We start from the raw sequence: 23061 nt of genomic DNA, 5'->3' as shown, positions 1-23061 counted from the left end.
GGAACGGTGGACTCAGGATCCAGGTATAGGAGAGATCATACTGGGGGGTTGGGAGACGGTACGGAAGAGTGTGATAAATGAGAGCTGGAGGGAAACCTATTTTAAGTTGATGCATGCAGCTATATATGGCTTTAATATTCTGCCTTCACAATCTTTCCCTGACCACATTACAAGTTGTCCCAAGTGCAATACACCACTGACGAATTTGTGGCATGGAGTGTGGGGGTGTGTACATACGAAACGATTTTGGGGGATGGTACAGAAATATATTGAGGATCATTGAAAAACGAATCTCCCAATGACGCCGCAAGCGCTACTATTCCATCAGGCGCGGCCGCCGGAGGAAGAGGGTGTTCGAGGAGTGAGATCACCTCCCGTGCTGGTGCACACGGTTCTACTGGTAGCCTTGAGATGCCTCCTGAGTAAATGGCTAGAGGCAGACATGCCGGGATTAGAAATGATTGTGTCGCGGCTGAAACAGTTATTGGTTCTTGAGAGGGTGGAGGTGGAAAGGCAGAAGGAAACGGGAACCAAGAAGCTATTTGATAAGTGGCAAACATTCATAGAATCGCAATGTACAGCAGCCGAAATAGCGGAAATTGTTAGGCCCTTCCAGTACACAAAGTGGTATTGTACACAGCTCTTGGCAGGCACTTTAGGGGGGTTGCAACTCTGAATCAGCTGTGGGAAAAAGGATGAGTAGAAACTTATTAATGACCTAGGTCTTGTCGGGGTTGGGGGAAGTCATGCTTTCGGTCCATCTGAAGATAGACAATTATGCCATGTTCATATGTTTATATGTTTATGTGTTATGTTGAATTTAATTCAAAGTTAATTCCATGACAGTAGAGTGCTGCGCACTCATGATGTAACTTTTACGTGAAATGTTTGTAAGAAAATGTGAAAACTGATAATAAAAAGGATATTTAAAAAAAAAAAAAACAATCTCCCAGAACACAGCCTGATTTGCGACGTTCCAACACGCTGGAATTCCACCCTGCACATGTTGGACCATCTGTACGAACAGCGGAAAGCCGTGAATGATTTCCTGATGCAGCAGACGGGCAGCGTTTGGAGCCAGTGTAATTTCGAGCTCAGGCACTGGCAGCTGGTTAGAGACGCATGTCGCGTTTTGAGGCCCTTTGAAGAGGCCACACGATTTGTGAGCCGTGACGCTAGCGGAATGAACGATGTTATGCCGCTGATATTCATTATAGAGCAAACGCTCACAGCGATGATTCAGCAAAGGATGGAGGAAGGATCACATCTGGCTATGGATGTTGAGGAGGAGGATGAGGAAACAGGACCTGAAGAGCTAGATTTGGAGATGGAATCACAGGAAGGGATAGGGGACGCGCAGCCGCACAACATGACAGTGATGGTGGTGATGACGAGTCTGACGACGACCTTGATGATGGACAACCATGGCAGTATGGGGTGGAGATGGAACCAACCGGGCCCTCTGAAACGCTGGCCAGGATGGCGAGATGTATGCTTCGTTACTTGCGCGCTGACTGTCGTATTGTTAGCATGAAGCAAAGAGATGAGTACTGGATAGCCACACTTTTAGACCCCCGGTATAAGGGTATGTGCACACACACTAATTACGTCCGTAATTGACGGACGTATTTCGGCCGCAAGTACCGGAGCGAACACAGTGCAGGGAGCCGGGCTCCTAGCATCATACTTATGTACGATGCTAGGAGTCCCTGCCTCGCTGCCGGACAACTGTCCCGTACTGAAAACATGATTACAGTACGGGACAGTTGTCCGGCAGCGAGGCAGGGACTCCTAGCGTCGTACATAAGTATGATGCTAGGAGCCCGGCTCCCTGCACTGTGTTCGGTCCGGTACTTGCGGCCGAAATACGTCCGTCAATTACGGACATAAATAGTGTGTGTGCACATACCCTTAAAACCAGAATGGGGGAGTTTTTTGCGCCTTCCGAGAGGGAGGCAAAATTGGCTTATTATCGAGAGAAGCTATGCAGCCAGCTTGTCACGGCTTTCAAACGGCAAACACCTGCTGCAAGCATGTCTGACCGGGGGGCCACTCTCCGCTCCCCACTGTCTCATTGTTCCACCGCCTCTGGCAGAGCTACCTCTGCAATAGGCGGCAGCAGCGGTGGCAGCAGCAGCAGCAGCCAATTCAGTTTGGAAAATATGATGACAACATTTTTACATCCAATACCCCGACCTGACACACATCGTAGTCACCATAGGGATGTTCACCATCACCAGGTGCAGCACCTAAACAACCAGGTTCACTCGTACCTGGACTGTGCCCTTTCTCCGTCAGAAATGCTGATCCCAGACCCCATGGACTTCTGGGTCAGCAGATTGGATCATTGGCAAGAACTGGCCCAGTTTGCCATGGGTGTACTGTCTTGTCCACCCTCCAGTGTAGCGTAAGAGAGGGTATTCAGCGCGGCAGGGGGCTTCGTCACCCCTAAGCGAACAAGATTGTCCGCCAACAGCTTGGAAAATCTCACGTTTCTGAAAATGAATCAAGCGTGGATCGGTGAGGATTTTAAAACCCCTGTGCCTGATGCCACTGATTAGATCTGACATTGCTGCTGCTGCTGCCGCCTGCTACTGCCGCCTGCTACTACGGGATTCTGTCCTGTCCACTCTTTTTTTAATGTGCCACTGTTGGTGCTGGTACTACTTCTACCACCAATCCACCCCCAGTGCCGTCTGCTACAAGCAGGCCTGCCCCACTACAGGGCTTTGTCCTGTGACTGTCGTACAGTCGCTTTTTTTAATGTGCTGCTACTACTACTACCACCCTTGCTGTCTGTGTTGGTTACCTCTACTACCACCAATACACCTCCACTGCCGCCCGTCTGCTACAAGCAGGCCTGCCCCACCACAGGGCTTTGTCCTGTGACTGTCCAGTCTCTTTTAATGTGCTGCTACTACTACGACCACCCTTGCTGTCTGTGTTAGCTACCTCTACTACCACCAATACACCTCCACTGCCGTCTGCTACAAGCAGGCCTGCCCCACCACAGGGCTTTGTCCTGTGACTGTCGTCCAGTCTCTTTTTTTAATGTGCTGCTTCTACTACTACCACCCTTGCTGTCTGTGTTGGCTACCTCTACTACCACCAATACACCTCCACTGCCGTCTGCTACAAGCAGGCCTGCCCCACCACAGGGCTTTGTCCTGTGACTGTCGTCCAGTCTCTTTTTTTAATGTGCTGCTACTACTACTACTACCACCCTTGCTGTCTGTGTTGGCTACCTCTACTACCACCAATACACCTCCACTGCCGTCTGCTACAAGCAGGCCTGCCCCACCACAGGGCATTGTCCTGTGACTGTCCAGTCTCTTTTTTTAATGTGCTGCTGCTACTACTACTACTGCTACCACCCTTGCTGTCTGTTGGCTACCTCTACTACCACCAATACACCTCCACTGCCGCCCGTCTGCTACAAGCAGGCCTGGAGGGCTTGTCAAAAGCCATTGCTTGTTGCTTTTACATTACATCCATGCATGGATGAACCCCGGCAGGCATCTGCCAATAAAAAGGGTCAATTTTTGGAGGGCTTGTGAAAAGCCATTGCTTGTTGCTTTTACATCCATGTATGGATGAACCCCAGCAGGCATCTGCCAATAAAAAGGGTAAATTTTTGGAGGGCTTGCACTCAAAAGCCATTGCTTGTTGCTTTTACATCCATGTATGGATGAACCCCGGCAGGCATCTGCCAATAAAAAGGGTCAATTTTTGGAGGGCTTGTCAAAAGCCATTGCTTGTTGCTTTTACATTACATCCATGTATGGATGAACCCCGGCAGGCATCTGCCAATAAAAAGGGTACATTTTTGGAGGGCTTGTCAAAAGCCATTGCTTGTTGCTTTTACATTACATCCATGTATGGATGAACCCCGGCAGGCATCTGCCAAAAAAAGGGTAAATTTTTGGAGGGCTTGTCAAAAGCCATTGCTGTTGCTTTTACATCCATGTATGGATGAACCCTGGCAGGCATCTGCCAATAAAAAGGGTAAATTTTTGGAGGGCTTGTGAAAAGCCATTGCTTGTTGCTTTTACATCCATGTATGGATGAACCCCGGCAGGCATCTGCCACCATAAAGGGTCAATTTTTTTGAGGGCTTGTTAAAAGCCATTGCTTCTTCTTTTACCACCTTATATGTATGAACCCTGGCAGACATCTGCCGCCAAAAATGGTTAATTTTTGTAGCTTCTTTAACAATGCATTAAGCATACAACATGTACAAGTGCAGTGGTTTCTGTTAGTTATCACCGTGTCCCATCCGTTTTCCTATAGCCATACATGTTGGCGTAACTGTGACACTAACTATGACACTAACTTTGCCTTAAAGACAGCTCAAAAGTACTTGGATACACTCATGGGTGACCTAAGAGTGTTATACAGGGCTTCTAGGGCTTTTAAACAGTGTTATACACGATTTTTAGGGGCTTTCTTGTATTACAGGTTCGGTCAGAATCGAACTTTTTCATGAAATTCGGCGAACCTGCCGAACCGAACTTTTCATAAGTTCGCTCATCTCTAACTGCAATACATTAGTATTGCAGTATATCGTGCAAGCGATCTAACGATCGCTGGTTGAAGTCCCCTAGGGGGACTAATAAAAAAAAGTAAAAATTTGTAAAATAACTGGTTCCCGACCGCTGACTGTGTTTTTACGGCCAGTGGTCAGGGTCCTTAAAACCCGAGCCATAGACTTTTTACGGCTCGGGTTTTAACTTGCTGCCCGAACGATCGGGCAGCTGAATGTCAGGTCTCCGGCTGTCAGTGACTGCCGGGGACCCTGAGGAGAGGATAGAAGCAGCTTTCGCTGCTTCTGTCTTCTCTGATCACTTGTACACAGCGCTCAATGAACGCTGTGTATAGGAATAGAGGCAGCGGCCGCGCCGCTGTCTCTATTGCTCCAGGTGTTCATGTGACTGGTCACATGATCGCCGGGTGCTGTTAGTGACAGAAAGCTGCTGTGTCTAACTAGACCCAGCACAGCCCTATTAGTGACAATCGTCACTATGAGAGGGCTGATTTCCCCTGTAATTCGGGCTGCTGTGCAGCTCCAGTTACAGTGGAAAAGATGGTGTAAAAAAAAAATATATATAAAGTCCCCCAAAGGTCTTTTCTGACCTTTGAGAGACAGACCATAGTAATAAAAAAATTGTAAAGTAAAGTGCAAATTTTTTTTAATAATAAATACACATAAAATACCCGCGCCAAAAAAAAACGTCCCCCCCGCCAATCATTGTTGTAACGCTAGCGCTGACCCAATTACCCTAATATAGACATGTAATATATTAAAATTTACGGTAGACAATGACGATCACAAATAAAAGGTCTATTTTAGGGTAAAACTATGTTATTACAAAAAAAAAATAGCTGAAAGGTAAAAAAAGCTTATTTTTTTACTATTATCTTCAAACTTTAAGAATAAATATTCTAAAATAGCAAAAAGGATGTGTATAAAAACGATAAAAAAAGAAACCTGCATTGTCTACGGAAAAAAACATCGCAAAAATCACGTCGCTAGCCCAACAAATAAAAAAGTTATAGCCATTTAACTAACACGTGCTAAAAAGGGCTAAACGGTGTCTGGTCCTGAAGGCTTAAAATATCCCGGAACTGGTAAGGCTTCATGCCCACTTCAATCTTTTCCTTCAGGGTGCTATCCGTTTTTGCCACTGATAGCACCCTGAACCTATTCATTTCAATGGGCCCATGCACACTTCAGTTATTTAAACGGATCCGTTGTTCCGTTCCATCAAAAGTAGAGCATGTCCTACTTTGGTCAGTGATTCAGTGACCGTGTGGCCCATAGAAGTCAATGGGTCAGTCAAAAAAACGGATGGCATACGGAAGGCTTCCGTGTGCCATCCGTTTTTGATGGATCCGTTGCCATAGCAACGGCTGGGTGAGCCAAAGTTCACAGACTCACAGACTACAGTAAACATTAATTCCTGAAGATGGATGTGGAAAGACTCATAGCATTGGTGCATGATTACCCAGAACTGTGGGATATGCGGGCAGAATGCTACCACGACCGCTATAAATAGGACGCCGCATGGGAGGAACTTGCCAAGGACCTTTTGACGCACAGATGGCAGCAGGGAACTAGTGCTCAGCGTCACGAAATAAGTAAGTAAACGCACACATTTCACTCCAAAAATCCCAAAAAAACAAAGCAAGCCAAGCAGAGTAATCTCAAACTGTTCTCTATGCTCTGAAAGCTACAGAAAACAGCACCAAAAACGTCTTGTAACCTTTCTATGGGTGTTTCCTGGGACATGTGACAAGTTCAAATGAAGTTTACCTTACGTTTTTAAAACGGAATAACGGAAGCCAAACGGAAGCACAACGTCCGTGTAAAACAGAAACACGGAACGGAAACGGAGTCCACACGGAAACAAAACCGGACACACGGATCCGTCAAAAACGTCAGATAAAACGGTGATGTAAGTGTGCATGAGGCCTTGTTTTTTTTTGTGTAAAAAAAATAAATTAAAAGTTAAAAAAAACCACCTTTTTCCATTTTCCCCCTAGAGCATAGAAAAATAAATAAAATAAACATAATTGGTATCGCCGCATCCGTAAAAGTCTGAACTATTACAATATATCATTATTTAACCTGCACGGTGAACGCCGTAAAAAAAATAAAATTGTAAACGCCAGAATCTCTATTTATTTGGTCACCTCATCTCCCACAAAAAATGAAATAAAAAGTGATCAAAACGTTGCATGTACACCAAAATGGTATTATAAAAAACTACAGCTTATTCAACAAAAAATAAGCCCTCATACCACTTAATCGACGGAAAAATAAAAAAGTTATGGCTCTCGGAATTTTTTACACTTAGGTTTTTACTTGTAAAAGTAGTAAAATATAGAAAAAACTATATATATTTGGTATCGCCGTAATCGTATTGACCCGCAGAATAAAGTTAACATGTTGTTTTAATTGCACAGTGAATTCCGTAAAAACGGCGCACAAAAAACCATGGAGGAATCGCTGTTTTTTTTCATTTTCTACCCCACAAATAATTTTTTGCCCGTTTCCTAGTACATTATATGGCAAAATAAATTGTGCTACGAAAAACTACAAATTAGTTCCGCAAAAATCAAGCCCTCATATTACTATATCGACGGAAAAATAAAGACGTTATGGCTTTTGGAAGGTGGGGAGGAAAAAACGAAAATGAAAATCTGAAAAAGGGCTGCGGCGGGAAGGGGTTAAGCTGATAAAAGGTCTGGAGTTGATTCCAGGTGTGGCATTTGCATTTGGAAGCTGTTGCTGTGAACCCACAACATGAGGTCAAAGGAGCTCTCAATGCAAGTGAACAGACCATCGTAAGGGTATGTGCACACACAAAATCAAAAACGTCTGAAAATATGGAGCTGTTTTCAAGGCCTGATTTTCAGACGTTTTTTAATCCACCAGCGTTTTTCTATAGTCAATGAAAAATGGCTCAAGTAGTGATATGCACTTCTTCGCAGGCGTCTTTTTACACGCCATTTTTTTGAAAATGAGGCGTAAAAAACCACCCCGTCTGAACAAAACGCCGTATTTTCCAATGAAATCAATGGGCAGATGTTTGTAGGCGTTCTGCTACGTGTTCACATACCCTTAGGCTGAAAAAAAAATGAAGAAATCCATCAGAGAGATTAGCATAAGGCTGGGTTCACACAAGCATGTTACGTCCATAAAGGACGGAACGTAATTCGGCCGCAAGTCCCGGACCGAACACACTGCAGGGAGGCGGGCTCCTAGCATCATAGTTATGTACGACGCTAGGAGTCCCTGCCTCTCCGTGGAACTACTGTCCCGTACTGAAAACATGATTACAGTACAGGACAGTTGTCCGGCAGCGAGGCAGGGACTCCTAGCATCGTACATAACTATGATGATAGGAGCCCCGCTTCCTGCAGTGTGTTCGGTCCGGGACTTGCGGCCGAAATACGTTCCGTCCTTTACGGACGTAACATGCTCGTATGAACCTAGCCTAAATGTTAGTAGTGGCCAAATCAACACTTTGGTACATTCTTGGGGAAAAAAGAGCGCAATGGTGATCCCGTGAACTCCAAAAGGCCTGGACGTCCACGGAAGACAACAGTGGTGGATGATTGCAGAATCCTTTCCCTGGTGAAGAAAACCCTCCTCACAACATATACCCAAGTGAATAACACTCTCCTGGAAGTAGTTGTATCAGTATCTAAGTCTACCATAAAGAGAAGACTTCATGAGAGCAAATACAGAGGGTTCACCACAAGGTGCAAACCATTAATCAGCCTCAAAAATAAAAAGGCCAGATTAGACATTGCCAAACAACATCTAAAGAAGCCAGCCCAGTTCTGGAACAGCATTCATTGGACAGATGAAACGAAGATCAACCTGTACCAAAATGATGGGAGGAAGAAAGTATGGAGAAGGCTTGGAACGGCTCTTGATCCAAACCACACCACATCCTCTGTAAAACATGGTGGAGGCAGTGTGATGGCATGGGCATGCATGGCTGCCAAAGGCACTGGGGCACTAGTGTTTACTGATGATGTGACTGAAGACAGAAGCAGCCGGATGAATTCTGAAGTGTTCAGGGATTTACTTTCTACTCAGATTCAACCAAATGCAGCAAGGTTGATTGGACGTCGCTTCATGGTACAGATGGACAATGACCCAAAACATACTGCGAAAGCAACCCAGGAGTTTTTTAAGGCAAAGAAGTGGAATATTCTGCAATGGCCAAGTCAATCACCAGATCTCAACCCGATCGAGCTGCATTTCACTTGCTTAAAGAGGCTCTGTCACCAGATTTTGCAACTCCTATCTGCTATTGCAGCAGATAGGCGCTGCAATGTAGATTACAGTGACGTTTTTATTTTTAAAAAACGAGCATTTTTGGCCAAGTTATGACCATTTTTGTAGTTATGCAAATGAGGCTTGCAAAAGTCCAAGTGGGTGTGTTTAAAAGTAAAAGTCCAAGTGGGCGTGTATTATGTGCGTACATCGGGGCGTTTTTACTACTTTTACTAGCTGGGCATTCTGACGAGAAGTATCATCCACTTCTCTTCAGAACGCCCAGCTTCTGCCAGATCACGCTGTGACGTCACTCACAGGTCCTGCATCGTGTCAGACGAGCGAGGACACATCGGCACCAGAGGCTTCAGTTGATTCTGCAGCAGCATCGGCGTTAGCAGGTAAGTCGATGTAGCTACATTTTGAAAAAAATTTGGAGCCATTTTTCATTCACTCTAAAGAAAAAATCTCCAAAAACGCAGCGAAAAACGCAAGTTTGATTAAAAAACGGCTGAAAACAGCTCTGTATTTTCAGACGTTTTTTTAGTAAGTGTGTGAACATACCCTCAGCCTTTTGGTGTGTCCTATAGCGTCTACAAGCTGCATTGTACAATAACTCCCAAAATGGGAGCCGGACAATGCTTAGCAATTTGAAGAGACTTTTTCCTGGCTTGTAGCCAAAATTAGGGAGGGGGTGAGATTCCCTCCCACATTTACAGCAGCTGTGAGTCAGTTTGCTTTACCTTATTCACCTTGCTGTAATTCTGGGAAGTGCTCCCTCTGGTGGCCAACATAGGAAAGCATGTCAAATTATTATTTAATTTTTAATACGTTTAATACTTTCCACCATGTGGAAAAAAAAAAAATGCAGCAAAAAATATAATAAAAATAAATAACTTACTTAAAAAAAATATAATAATTACACGAGGCAATGTACACTTTGGAAAAATTTATTTTTTTTTTTATAAAAATGTATCAGTAGATTTGGGTGTTTCTAATTACTTTTTATTCAAAATAATTTTCACTCTTTGAGATACAGCTAATTTGGATCCTGTATACAGAGCAGCTGTATTTTGCACTCAGACTTGAATCTGTAAGGTCTGCGGGTCCTGCATGTCTCTGACACGAAGGATCCACCTGTTATCGATCACATCTAAGTTATGAACTTAGATGTGATCAGTAACAGCTCGATCTTGCGTGTAAGGGTATGTTCACACGGCCTATTTACGGACGTAATTCGGGCGTTTTTGCCCCGAATTACGTCCGAAAATAGTGCCTCAATAGCGCTGACAAACATCTGCCCATTGAAAGCAATGGGCAGACGTTTGTCTGTTCACACGAGGCGTATATTTACGCGCCACTGTCAAATGACGGCGCGTAAATAGACGCCCGCGTCAAAGAAGTGACCTGTCACTTCTTTGGGCGTAATTGGAGCCGTTATTCATTGACTCCAATGAATAGCAGCGCTAACTACGCCCGTAATGGACGCGGCGTTCAAGCGCCTGCACATGCCGGTACGGCTGAAATTACGGGGATGTTTTCAGGCTGAAACATCCCCGTAATTTCAGCCGTTACGGGCGCCCTCGTGTGAACATACCCTCATAAACACGCAGGACCCGCTGGCACTGATCCTGTCAGTGCCGCTGACCTGATGGATACATGTTTCAGCTGTACAGAATAAAAAGCAGCTGTATCTCAAAAAGTCAAAATAATTGTTAATAAAGTGTAATTTCTAATTCACCATAAATTCTCTTTCCTTAAGGCTGGGTTCACACGACCTATTTTCAGGCGTAAACGAGGCGTATTATGCCTCGTTTTACGTCTGAAAATAGGGCTACAATACGTCGGCAAACATCTGCCCATTCATTTGAATGGGTTTGCCGACGTATTGTGCAGACGACCTGTAATTTACGCGTCGTCGTTTGACAGCTGTCAAACGACGACGCGTAAATTGACTGCCTCGGCAAAGAAGTGCAGGGCACATCTTTGCAACGTAATTTGAGCCGTTCTTCATTGAACTCAATGAAGAACAGCTCAAGATTTACGAGCGTCACAGACGCCTCGTAAATTACGCGGAGGAGCATTTACGTGTGAAACGAGGCAGCTGTAAACAGTCTGTCTTTTCACACGTAAATGCCTCTCATCGTGTGAACATACCCTTAGGCCTCATTTACACGAGCGTAATATACGCGCGTGCGACGCGCGTGCTTTTCACGCGTGTCGTACGCACCTATATTACTCTATGGGCAGTGTAGACGATGCGTGATTTTTGCACAGTGCGCGTGCGTTGCGTAAAACTCACGACATGTTCTATAATCGTGCGTTTTTTGCGCATCACGCACCCATTGAAGTCAATGGGTGCGTGAAAACAACGCATGACACACGGACGCTCCTGCGTTGCATGCGCAAAAATCACGCATCACTTGTTATGTCCATGAAAAACAGTCTATAAAGCTGGACAAAGCAAACAAAAACCAGGAAGTGCTTGCGTTTCCACTGCGAGTGGGCAGGGCTAGTGACTGGAGACTGTGAAGGTATCTTCCACTGTGAACATCTGCTGCCATGCCGTGTGGGATGGACGTGGAGCGCCTCCTCGTCCTGGTCCAGGGACATCCAGAAATTTGGGACACTCGCTCGGAGGCGTACCACAACCGGACGGTCAAGGAGGACGCCTGGGAGGTGGTCGCAAGGGAGCTGTTCGGCCAGGAGTGGGAGAGTGGCCGAACCCGTGACCGCAGTCGGTTGGGTGAGTACCAGGCATTTTCTGGCAATGCATGTCATCCCTTTTGAAGAACTGGGACCCTGTATGTGTCTTCTGCGCATTTTCACGAGGAACTTTTGTGGAGCAGGCGCATCACCGTGTACCACGTCATTGGCAGTGCAGGGCCCCTCATTTAAGTGAGAGGTCATAGTTCTGATGGCGTGATATCTGTTTTTTTACTCCAACAGTCCAAGAGATCAAAACACGGTGGCGGAGCTGCCGTGACCAATTTCCGGCGTGAAATGGGTGAAAGGGGACGCAGCGGGGATGGTGCATCTCGCAAGTGACCCTATATGTACACCAAACAGCTGATGTACTTGAAGGACATCATGGAGATGCGCACGTAAGTGTTTCTGCCATTGCATGTGTCTAATGTGTGTTCGCCCATGTCCTGTTTGAGCTCGTGTTGTTGTAGGCATTGTTATATATTCTGTTCTAACGTAATTTTCTCATTCTAGAACCACCGTCAATTTGGAGGATACCACAGAGGAGACAGACGTTGGCGAGTCTCGGCCGGAACCTCCTGCTGCTCATGTCCTGCCCCCTAGCCCAGAGCCGACACCCCTGGAGCCCACCCCTGGCCAGTCTGCACGGGCCGTCGCCTCTCCGGCAGAGGAGCGCCCCGTGCGTGCCCGCACTCGCCGGGCCCGTGCTCAACAGGCCTCCGCAGCGGGGCAAGTAGATACCCGGGTCCTGGAGTATGTAAGGCGAGCCGCTGATGAGGACGGGAACGAGGCCTTTGGGCAAAGCATCGTTCCCCTCCTCCGGCTGGTCCCCATGGACCGTATGGGCCGTCTGCAAGCGTCGATCGTGACGTTGATCGACGCTTCCAGACCGCCCCACAATCCGAACGTGTGCTTCACGGCCATTGAACAGTGGCGCTGTTCAGCCATGCCGGCCACCACGCCCCAGTTGCCGGGCCCATTCCTCCCAGGCCCCCAGATGCAACGCCCGCATCCGTATATGCGCCCTATGGCTCCCCACTTCCCTGGCCCAACATACCCCGGGCAACATCAGCTCCACTATGCTGCCGAGGAACAACCTACACAGCTCCAGGTCCAGCATAGTGGTGCTGAAATGCAGACCTATTCGTTCCCGGGCCACCAGTACCAACACCTTTGAGTGTGTTGGAGGCCTGAATTTTTGACGCCACAGTTTTTTTGGTTGCAGGGATGCCAACTCGCCGTCCTCTTTTTTGTTGGATGTATATTATACACCATATTGGTGTTTTTTGTTTGAAGCAAAATGTTTCGGTTTTTGCAAAACCCAGTATTAAAAACTTGCATGTTGAATGGTTAGATTTCGTGTTGTTTTTCATTGATACCCCTCAACACAATGTTTGGGCCACATTTCCTTTGCCTATACCCTCGCACAACTCTGGGATTTGGGTCCAATGCATACACACATGATATGAGGTTTTATTTAATCACTCAGGGTTTGATATGGTTTGCAAGAGGTGCGGACGTTTAGGTGCTGTCATGGGCCCCGAGGCAAACTATGTACACTAGCAATTGGACTTTCCAAACTTTAGCCCACACAACATTCTATCTCCAGAAAGAAGGTTGCAAACTTTCTAAAGTCCTGCTCAAACCCCGACAGATGTAAGGTCGCAGCCCGCGTCAAGACTCCTCTTGTTTTGCAAGTCCCTAACCCAAGAACAACCACGAAAAACAGAAAAACCCCAGGCCACATGTGACGTGTGTAGGGAAGCCGACAAACAACAGAGAACCCTTCAAAGGTCATCACGCACCCACGGTGCGGCTCCAGATCGACACTCAAAATATGCCGCCAAAGTATCCCTCACGCGAAGCCAGGATGAGAGAGATCGGCCGAGAGGAATAACCGGGACACTGAGGCTGCTGCCTGCATGTGTAAGGATATTTGCTGCATCAAAGATAGCATCATTAATGCAGCAGAAGTTATGCAGACCGACACACAATTCTATAACACGTGTCACATTCTGCATGGACAATTGCATTGTCGTCCCAAAGACACGCCACCTGCGCGACATAATGCCAAAGCCACATTCCACACATCGACGAGCTCGGCAGAGGCGGAGATTATGGTGCTAAACCTGCTTCTCCCAGCAAGCAGGGGTTGGGCCAGTTGGCATATTTGTAGGCTGGCTTGCCATGAATCTCCTCTGCGTTTTTGACGCGCGTTGAAAACGCTAGTCGTGCGCGCGTTTAAAACGCACCAACGCTGCGTATACGCAGCCAAAACGCAATGTCAACGCGCGCAACACGCAGCGTTTTTTGCGCGCGCAAAACGCACACGCTCGTGTAAATGAGGCCTTAGTCTAAGCAGAAGCACCAATGGGGATTTTATCCTCCTGGAAAATAGGACAGACAGTATCAATTAACTAATTATTTAATTAGGCACCCTATATAGGATACCTGCTACTTAGCTGCATTGTGTACTACCAAGTAATGACAAAATAAAACCTTAAAGCTTGCTGAACAAAACATAACCTTTATTGGGCGGGAAAGCAGTGCTACTGCTGGGACTAAAGGAAACAGAATTTACAGTGAGTAGAAATTACACTTTCCTTGACGTCCACAGCAGCAGCACCAATGGGGATTTAGCAATTAATCAACTTAGGGTGGGTTACTATTAACCGCGGACTCTAACACTACTTGACCAAAGGCTGCTTCCCCAGTCCTTCTGATGTCTAGTCTATAATGATTTACAAATGTATGAGGTGTACTCCATGAGGCAGTCCTGCAGATCTGGTCCATTGGAACAGGATTTCTCTTGGCCCAAGATGTTGCATTTGCGTGAGTTGAATGGGCTCTAATAGGTCATGGGGCCTGAAGACCTGCTTGTTTATAGAAGAGGGTAATCGCTTCCCTTATCCATCTGGACAGGGCTGCCCTAGAGACCTTCTGGCCTCTACTTCTGCCATGGAAGGAGATAAAAAGATGATTCGACCTCCTAAACGCTTCAGTGCGATTCAGATAGACTTCCAAAGCCCTCACGACATCCAAGGAATTGAGTTTGTCCTCTTCCTCTGAGGAGGGATCTAGGTAAAAGATTGGCAGTTCAATCTGCTGGTTAATATTCTGCGGTGAAGCCACCTTAGGGATAAAATTAGGTAGGATTCTGAGCAAGATTCGGTCTTGAAGAAAAAAGAGGTAAGGTTCAACAGCACCCAATGCTTGGATCTCACTAACACGTTTCGCTGACGTTATAGCCACCAGGAAACAGACCTTGAGAGCTAGATGTTTCAGGTCAATGTTCTGCAAGGGTTCAAAGGGGGATAACAAAGAATGTCCAAGATAAGAGCAAGATCCCATTTTGGGACTGGATAGGAAATGGCAGGCCTGATTTTCTGGACGGCTTTGACAAACCTTTGTATTAAGGGTTCACTTAACAATTTCTTCCCCAGAACTGCTGACGAGGCAGAAATCTGCACTCTGATCATGGCAGGTTTAGAGCCCCTGTCAAATCCATTCTGCATAAAACTCAGGATATCTCAGAAGAATGTTCAGAAGTGACCTGTTTGTTTCTGCACCACCTGACACTAGCAATCTTAATCCTTAGATAGATCTTGTTTGTGTTCCTACCTCTGGACTGCAGGAGGGTATTAATGACCCCCTCGGACAAGCCAGATCCCCTCAAAAGGGAGCTGTAAACCTCCATGCCGTCAGATGGAGACGATCGAGGTGTGAACTGCATCGGCCATCCTGTGTCACCAGGTGCGGAATCAGGGGTAGTCTCCAGAAGACTCTCGTGCTCCTGGTCATCAATTGAGCAAACCAGGCTCTCTTCGGCTAGTAGGGGCAAATGGCAATTACCGAGACTTGTTTCCATCTGATCTTCTCAAAGAACTTTGGGTCCATAGGGACTGGTGGAAATACATAAGCAAGGTGTAACTCCCAAGGTATCGAGAGGGCATCCAGAACTCATGGTTTGTCGTTCCTGAGTATGTGCTGTCACATACTCCCAAATTAACTTTACCGAAGTGTCTTGAGAGTGAATAGACATCCCCCCCAGGCAGGATGCAATGTCTGTTCACATTCCCGAAACTTCGGTAACGTTTCTGTGTGACTTATTCACAGCACAGCATGATCTCGCGAGCACACCGTGCTACTATACTTTATAATGGGAGCCCGGGTGACAGTCCACGGCCGTCCGTACCCGTAATCATGGACTGTGCACACGGCTACGGCCGTGTGCAGGGGACCTGACCGCCATGTGCAGCACGGACAGCAGCTAGACAGGCTGGGATAGACTCAATAAGGTGCTGGTAGGTTGTCTCAGGTATCTGGAGCCATGCTGACTGTAGTGCACCCCACATTTCCTGGAGGGTGCGTGGGGGAGGATCCATAGAGCGAACAAGACGATCGAGATTGGTCTCATAGATGCCCAATTGGGTACAGGTCTGGCGAATTAGGGGCCAGGGAAGTACTTGGATGTCCTGGTCGTGCTCTTCCAACCACTGTCAGACATTTCTAGCCATGTGACATGTCGCATTGTCTTGCTGGAAGATTCCATCTGCCCCAGGGAAGACAAACAGCATGTATGGGTGGACGTGATCTGCAACGATGGATTCATACCCAGATCAGTTAAGAGTGACTTTCACATGGATGTGTGGGCCCAGAGAATGCCATGAAAAAATTCCCCAAACGCTGCCGCCACCAGCTTGTGTCCTTCCTGCAATGGTTGCAGGGTGTTTGTTTTCTGATGTTTCTTGCCTGACACGCCAAGGTCCATTCGTTCGATGAAGCAGAAAACGTGACTCATCAGAGAAGACACCGCTTTGCCAATCATCGGTGGTCCAATTCTGATACTGCCGTGCAAATTGAAGACTTTTTTTCCGATGCACCTTTGTTAGCATAGGAGCAGTGTCCATCCGTCTGCTTTGGAGCCACATACGCAGTAGGGTTCGCTGAACTGATGTTTTAGACACACGTCTGGTAGCCCCCTGGTTGATTTTCACGGTGATCTTCCCACTGTAGCGTGTTGTTCAGCCCTCGCGAACCTACGTAGCTGATGTAGGTGATCTCACATCAATGGCACGTGGTGCACCGCAGTTATTTCCAATGGTGCGATTTGTCCAATTAACACCAAACAGTACAACGTGACTGTGTGGCATTCTTCTTCATCCACCATCTAAGAACAACGAGCATTACACTGATTAAAACCGCTACACTAATGTAGGAAGACTCCCAAAAACTTGCATTGTTATGGACTCCTTTACTGGTGTTGAATACCATTGATTTCTTTTTTAAGCATGTATAATGTCAATTGATGCTGAGCATCTGTACAATGTATATAGTGAACATGCTGCACCGTTTAATGTACAAGGTATCTATATACAGATAATGCTCAGTATTTATACTGTTGTGGCCGACACGTGAAGAGCTCATCGCTGTCAATTAGTATACAATGAGAATTTCACCATACTTATACCACAGCAGCACGCGAACAGTTCACAAACTGCGCTATTTGAGAAATACTGCCACCCTTGGCCCTAAAGCCAATAATCATCCCTTTTTGCAACTCTGATAAATCGCCCCTTTTACCCATGGCAACAACGATTGATATGTGTTCAGACAGCCTATCGCACACCTTATATACCCGCCAAGCCAGCCCACGACATAGATAGATATTAGATAGATAGATAGGCTGTATTGCTGTTCTAATGTCGCTGTGTCCATCGTGTGTGTGTGTGTGTGTATTGCCAGGAGGAAACCTCCAGCTCACCAGTTTGATGTGTCTCCAGACTCTCCGCTCGGATCCCCGCTACGGCTTGCGGTATGCAAATAGAAGAAATGATCCAGCGCTGAGTCGTACTTTGGATTTAAAAAGGAAGCAGTATTCCCACCTTTAATGGGGTATTGAAATAAAATTGAAGGGAGACGCAGTCCCAAGACGTGTGTGAATAGTAGGCGGTTTGCCCTGGCCTACGCGTTTCAAGCACGAGCTGTGCTCTTACTCATGGCAAAAAGAATGTGAAAAGCTTTTTCACATTCTTTTTGCCATGAGTAAGAGCACAGCTCGTGCTTGAAACGCGTAGGCCAGGGCAAACCGCCTACTATTCACACACGTCTTGGGACTGCGTCTCCCTTCAATTTTATTTCAATACCCCAATAAAGGTGGGAATACTGCTTCCTTTTTAAATCCAAAGTACGACTCAGCGCTGGATCATTTCTTCTTTTCTTCTGTGTGTATTGCCCTGTAGGTTACGACTGTAGTGGAAGAGAAGGAGACATAAATAATAAGCTTTCTCTTTTTATGCAGCTCTTAGGAATTAGATAATATTTAGGTTGCCAGAACTGCTGTAAATCCAATCCGGGTTCTATTAAGAGAGCAGTAAATATGGGACCAAGATTGACGCATGCACAGCACATCTGTGAAGCTGATGCCCATAGCAGGGAAAGACACTGCACACGCACCGAATCCTAACTGCACGGCGCAAGCTAGGGATTTGGACCAAGCGGTGTCTGACGCAGCAGCTTGGCCTAAACGTCAGAGATGTCTAGAGGGGAGGCAACGGGAGGTGTTAGGAGAAAAAGTGCAGGGCAATTCCTGCTACGATGAGTCTTTGTGCCCAATAAGCATATGTTGCGGAACTAGGAAAGACCGGGCCCCATAGCAAACTTTTGACTGGGCTCACCCACAACCAGCCTGTGGCTCTGCTGAGGTGATATCAATGTGGCGTGGCATGGAGGCGATCAGCCTATGGCACTGCTGAGGTGTTATAGAAGCCCAGGTTGCTTTGATAGCAGTCTTCGTCTCGTCTGCATTGTTGGGTCTGGTGTCTCTCATCTTCCCCTTGACAATACCCAATAGATTCTATGTGGAGTTTAGGTCAGGCGAGTTTGCTGGCCAATCAAGCGCAGTTATACTGTGGTTATTAAACCAGGTATTGGTACTTTTGGCAGTGTGGATAGGTGCCAAGTCCTGCTGGAAAATGAAATCAGCATCTCCATAAAGCTTGTCAGCAGAGGGAAGTATGAAGTGCTCGAAAATTTCTTGGTAGACGGCTGCGTTGACTCTGGATTTGATATAACACAGTGGACCAACACCAGCAGATGACATGGCCCCCCAAACCATCACTGACTGTGGAAACTTCACACTGGACGGTAAACAACTTGGATTGATGCCTCTCCACTCTTCCTCCAGAATCTGGGACCTTGATTTCCAAATGAAATGCAACATTTACTTTCATCTGAAAACATGACTTTGTACAACTGAGCAACAGACCAGTCCTTTTTCTCTTTAGCCCATGTAAGACGCTTCTGATGTTGTTTCTGGGTCATGAGTGGCTTGACACAAGGAATGCGACAGTTGTAGCCCATGTCCTGGATATGTCTGTGTGTGGTGGCTCTTAAAGCAATGACTCCAGCCGCAGTCCACTCCTTGTGAATCTCCCCCAGATTCTTGAATGGCCTTTTCGTGACAATCATTTCAAGGCTGCGGTTATCCCTGTTGCTTGTGTACCTTTTCTGCCACACTTTTTCCTTCCTCTCAACCTTCTATTAATGTTTGGATATGATATAGCACTCTGTGGACAGCCAGCTTCTTTAGCAATATCCTTTTGTGGCTTACCCTCCTTGTGGAGGGTGTCAATGACTGTCTTCTGGACAACTGTCAAGTCAGCAGTCTTCCCCGTGATTGTGTAGCCTACTGAACCAGACTGTTGGACCATTTAAAGGCTTAGGAAACCTTTGCAGGTGTTTTGTGTTGTTTATCTGATTAGAGTGTCACACCATGAGTCTACAATCTTCAACTTTTACCCAATATTCTAATTTTCTGAGGTGTGACAAACAGATGCCAGGCTGTCCCGTTGCTAGGACTTCTAGCAATCTGCTATAATCTATGGAGGAACTGACAGCACCACCACAGAGGAACTGAAACATTACACAATGCCCACTAAAAATAAAGGGGTTGTCCGAGAATCCATAGACATACCGAATCCTTGAGGACTAGAGATGCTCCCTATATAGAGGTTAAAGGAAAGGTGTCATGATTTTTTTTTTTTATTAATTTATGTGTTTTTATTCAATAAAATATATTTACTTTATTTTTTGTCACAAAATGTTTTTTTATTTACACTTTACTGTACTGTGGCTGCCATTTTTTATTTCGTCTGTGTATTTGTCTCTTCACAACACATACACAGATGAAATATGGCAGCTACAGGGCATAAGACATAGGAACGGCTCCCGTTCCTATATCCTGTGCTTCTGCCGTCTAGCTCTGTACAGCGCATGCTCTGTGGCATGCGCAGTTCAGAGCAACCCAGCATAGAAGCTGGTTTGTAGGGAAAAAGCCGCTGCCATTTTGGCTGCACTGCAGGTAAGTTGTGTGTGCGGGTGTTTTGCATATTTGGGGTGGTGCTTGCATGGGGGGGGGGGTTTGTGTGTGCCGCGGCTGCATGTTTGGGGTGGGGGTGCGTGTGGGGTTGTTTGTGGTACGGCTGCATGTTTGGGGGGTTTGTGTGTGGGGAGCCGGGGGTGCATGTGGGGGGGTTGTGTAAGACTGGGTGGTATGTGTGTGGGTACATGAGGGGGGGGGTGTGCGTGTGGGGGGGACGTGTGTTGGGGTGGTGTCTGTGGGGCGATAGGTGTGGGGGGGGGGTAGGTGTGTGTGGGGTGGCACGTGTGTGTGAGTGTGGCGGGGTACAAGTGTGTGTGGGGAGCTCCATGATGCGCCAGAATTAGAAATAACTATTAATATTTCTGCTGCATCTCTAGCTCCCATCCCAGTTCATTGATATCTAGTTTCTTTTGCAGTGCAGGGGAGAAGACAGACGTCTGCTTTAGGGGAGTAGAAGTATTTTTTTTTTCATATTACTAACTTTATTTTTTTGCTTTGCTGGGTCCGCTGGACATATTTGACTACATCGTAGATTCGGTGGACTACTGCGATAATCTACGTTTTTAAAAAAAAATTAAAAATAAAATGGTTAACGAGGGTCTTGTGGGGGAGTTTTTATTTCAATAAAAATAAAATACTTATGTCTGTTTTTTTTTAATACTTTAATAGCGCCTTAGTAATGGCAGTTGTCTGTTTGACGACGTCCATTACTAAGGCGGGGCATAGTGTTAGCCAGTAAAAAGGCTAGCACTGACCCCCCATTATTACCCTGGTACCCACCGCCACCAGGGGACATAATTAGGACTCTGACTATGGGAACATTTGGAGCGTTTTTTGCACCCAAAAATTGACCAGACGTCTCCTTTTTTACGCAACACGCTTTTTAAATACAATCACGTAAAAAGCGCGCTGTATGTACTAACAGCGCACTCTACCACTGATGTAAATGGGAAGCTTAATCAAACATTTATAAAATGCGACAAAAACCATGTAAAATACACGCCGTGTGAACCTGTCAACTGAACAGTCATTCACCACAGGGTCTTCCCACTTGATTTTCATCATTCTTAGGGCATGTTCACACGCAGTGTTTTCAGGCGTAATTCGGGTGTTTTACGCCTCGAATTACGCCTGAAAAGACGGCACCATTACGCCTACAAACATCTGCCCATTGCTTGCAATGGGTTTTACGATGTTCTGTTCCCACGAGGTGTAATTTTACGCGTCGCTGTCAAAAGACGGCACGTAAAAAGACACCCGTGTCAAAGAGGTGCATGTCACTTCTTTGGACGTTTTTCAGACGTAATTTGTTAAGACGTGTGAACATACCCTAAGCCTTTTGGTGTGTTCTAGAGCTTCTGCCATCTAGCATGCTACAATCTCCTCAAAAATGGCAGTTGGACAATGGTTGACAATTTGGAGACAGCTTTACCTGGCTTGGAGCCAAAAATAGGGAGGGCGGGTGAGCCTCCCCACCACATTTACAGGAGCTGTGAGTCTAGTCACCTTGCCTGACTCACCTTGCTGTAATTCTGGGAAGTGCTTCCTCTGGTGGCCAAAATAGGAAATCATGTCAAATTATTATTTAATTTTTAATACTTTCCACTTTGTGGAAGAAAAAAAACCATAAACCAAAAAAAAAAAAAATATAAAAAAAATAAGTAACTTGCGTGAATTTTTTTTAATTCGCGACACATTCCCTTTAAGAATGGGGCTATTTTCTAGTTACTTTTTTTAATATTTGAAAATGTGTTATCTAAACCATTTTAGGCTGAGTTTACACACAGCATTTAATAGCATTTTTCATGGTATATTTTTATATATTTCAGATTTATATTTTTCTTTTTTGCGTTTCTTTGAAGGCATAACGCTGCGTCCTGATGTTAGTTGAAATTCTATTTTAAAACATGAGAACATCTGCTGTAAGCTGTGACTGGGAAAGTACTAGAGGGGATGTACTTCTCATCTTGTTAAGATGGGTGAGGAATCCAGGAAATTTGGGTTTCTCAGCAAAATGTTGTTTGCTTATGTTTTTTCAAGTCTATTTTTCGGAACTGGATTTCTATGGAATGGCAGGTAGGATTGGTAGAGGGACTTGAAATTCCTTCTCCAGTACAGGTGTGCTCACGGGGCTATTTGGGGCTGCAGTGAATAAAGTCCAGTGTCAGAGCCTGGGAATCCACACAAGGATAGTGTAAAGCCTGATCCATAGAACACTGCCCCCTGGTTTATCGCGAGAGATCACACAGTCTTGTACTTGTCTGCCGAGTGCTGAAGAGTGAGTGAGTGAGAGGGCGCGTGTGCAGCTTCCGAGCTGCGCGTGCACGCGCTCTCCTTCCTCCAGCTCTTGCTGTGGCACTGTCCGTAGCTGATTGGACAGTGTCACAGCGATATTACACGCCCCCTTGCCATTACACGCCTCATTGACATTTCAGGGGGTTATTTGAATATCGGGCGCCAAATTTAATGGCACCGATATCTAAATAACAGAGAAGAGTAGGAAAAAACTGTAAAGTGCCCCAGAGTTTGTGCAGCCCTGCCAATTACATGCTGCAGATGTATGGGCAGGTGAAAGATTGTCTTTAAGCGCTGAGCCCGGGGAAGCCCTTGACATATATGGACAGTGACGTCAGTAGCTTTGCCAGGAGCGGAATCACCTGCCAGAGTGTTGCCGACGCTCTGGACGGGGATTCCGCTCATAGGGTCAGGGGCTCCTCCTTGAGCGGGAATCCCCTGCCACAGCGTCGGCAACGCTCCAACCGGGGATTCCGCTCCAGGAGGAGCCACTGAGTCACTGTCCATATACTGTCTGATGCTCTGGCTGTGGATTCCTCCCCTAGAGGAAGTCCCAATGGCTACAGGGGGGGTACCGCTATCTACAGGTGGGTGACACTATCTTTAAGGGTTTGTGGCACTATCTACGTGGGTACTGGTACTTTATATGTGGGCACTGACACTAGGGGCAGCTTAGGGGGCATTATACTGTATGGGGGCAGCTAAGTCAGCATTATACTGTATGGGGGAAGCTATAGGGGCATTTTACTGTATGGGCAGCTGAGGGGGCATTATAGTGTATAGTGGCAGCTGAGGGGGCATTATACTTTATGGTGGAAGCTAAAGGGGCATTACACTGCATCACAGAAGCTATAGTCATTATACTGTATGGGCAGCTGAGGGGGCA

Source organism: Rhinoderma darwinii, chromosome 3, assembly GCF_050947455.1.
Source record: "Rhinoderma darwinii isolate aRhiDar2 chromosome 3, aRhiDar2.hap1, whole genome shotgun sequence".
Classification (NCBI taxonomy): Eukaryota; Metazoa; Chordata; class Amphibia; order Anura; family Rhinodermatidae; genus Rhinoderma; species Rhinoderma darwinii.
Note: the sequence above shows the minus strand (reverse complement) of the source record.